Source organism: Ascaphus truei, chromosome 1 (assembly GCF_040206685.1).
Source record: "Ascaphus truei isolate aAscTru1 chromosome 1, aAscTru1.hap1, whole genome shotgun sequence".
NCBI classification, from domain to species: Eukaryota; Metazoa; Chordata; class Amphibia; order Anura; family Ascaphidae; genus Ascaphus; species Ascaphus truei.
This window is the reverse complement of record NC_134483.1, coordinates 266,706,240-266,708,495: the sequence shown is the minus strand read 5'-3', so window position 1 is coordinate 266,708,495 and position 2,256 is coordinate 266,706,240.

Here is a 2,256-nt window from a genome sequence, read left to right as displayed (position 1 = left end):
AAAAACCTTTACATTTTAGATTTTTGGATGTAAAAACATTTCTAAATTACACCCACTAAAATAAAAGTAACAAAGCATAAGGGAACAAAAACTTCAATATAAACTTGTGTATTTTGCAACATGTCGCTTCGTCAAAGAAGCCCTAGTTACCCGTACTACATGTGTATCGTCCTTCTATACTGTACTAGTGAACTACCTTAACCAAAACAGTAGAAGTTAAATACCACCTGTAACCAAATATATTCTAATAAACTGGACATATGTGAATGGTATCAATCAAATAATTAATGTGCAACTAAATAATTACATATGAATATATTTATAGAAATAATCATTTACAGTTAACACTATTAACAAATCCCAAGTGATGCATATATACAATATATAACAATAATACAAATTATTAAGTTTACAGATACACTGACAAAAATCCACAATTTATTTGTAGAAAGGTGTAAAAAAATAATCAATGTCTTCCAGTTAAATTCATTATTCATAAGTTTTTGGGGATTTCAGATAACATCCAATGAGATTCTTCTACATAGCATAGAATTCTGCCCCCTCTTGTTCATTTTCCACGCGTTAAATGTTTGTAGTCTATCTTTATATTCATCTAAAAAAAAAAAAAAAAATTGATGTGTAGAACACGTCTTCATTTTTTTTTTTTTTTGCTATACTGAGTGTAAATGTTTGAAGAATCTCATTTGAGACATTTCTATGAAGGAACATCGATTTCTAGTACAATCATGTTACTAAGTAAATACAATTGTGTAATTTGTGCATACTGTATTTATAACTGGGTATACTCACCATAAGTTAACTCAGTATGGTAAACCCCATCCTTTAGCTTCTGTGCATACCCAGTTAACCAACCCCACACTGATAAGACCCATTAAGGTTGAAACAGCTGTCTGTGGGTGCCTTGGCCCTTTGGCTTAGATCAAGGCGATATGAATGCTCCTCTCGACCTGCACAGCTATGACCAAATGCAGTACTATCCTATCTGGGGTTTCAGTAGGAAAGGTCTGTGGCAAGCATTTGGCCCTCTAGCTCGTTGAGAGGTGGTGTCCAGACCCCGGACCACAGAACCCCTGAGCCTTCAGGCTAAGGGGGGATGGCATTCAAACAACCAGCCCTTCGGGGCTGGGGTGCACCCGCACAACCCTCGAAAGAGGGGATATGATGTGAACTCCCTTGCGGGCCTCGGGCCAGAGGGAGGAAGAGACGGATGTCCTGAATCCTAACGGAGGAAGGCATCAATGTCCCTGGAGACCTAGGCTTTCGGGCTGAAACCTCCAGGGAAACTGGGCACTGAGGGCGGGTCTGACTTCGGTTGGACAGTCCAAGGGCAAGCTCCCTATCCACTGAAGTGGACTGGGATCCGATGAGCGAGAGGGTGTACCCTCTCGTGGGGAAAAAAAAAAAAGCTGTCTGTGGGTGGGTTTTCTGGTATGCACCTTAACCCTGGCTGTGCTCAAAGCTGTGACCATGCAGCAAGTTTAAGCCTATAGGGAACCATGTTAAAAATAGTTTTTGAAGCAAAAAGTGGCAGTGTGCTCATTTGCATGTCATTTCCCAGAATTCCTTGCTGCAGCGTAAGTGCTGCTAAAACATGCAGATGAGCATACAGTTGTATTTACATTTGTGTATATATATACATATGGTAACCAGGGGGATCCTGATGACCAAATGACCAAAGAAGACAGCACACTGCAATGATGATTCAGAATAGTGTATTGTGAAACACAGGGCCGCCAACGTTTCGGTCCTCGTAGAGGGACCTTCCTCAGGGCAGTGCCACGAGGAAGGTCCCTCTATGAGGACCGAAACGTTGGCGGCCGTGTGTTTCACAATACACTATTCTGAATCATCATTGCGGTGTGCTGTCTTCTTTGGTCATCAGGATCCCCCTGGTTACCATACGTCTATATGTTGCATATGGGACAAGCATCTGCCTTCTAACAAAAACGTGCGTGCAAATCTCTATACCATGACTATATATCTATATATATATATATATATAGATATATATATATTATATCTCCATGTAGAGGTATCAGTACCGTGTTAGCCGAGCTTCAATAATCAAAAAATAAATAGATGATACCGTTCTGTGGCTAACAAAATGCTTTTATTTGTGCGAGCTTTCGAGATACACTGATCTCTTCTTCCGGCGATGTTACAATGAATGAAGCAAAAGGTATACTTAAATACATATATATATATATATATATATATATATTTAGATACGTTACA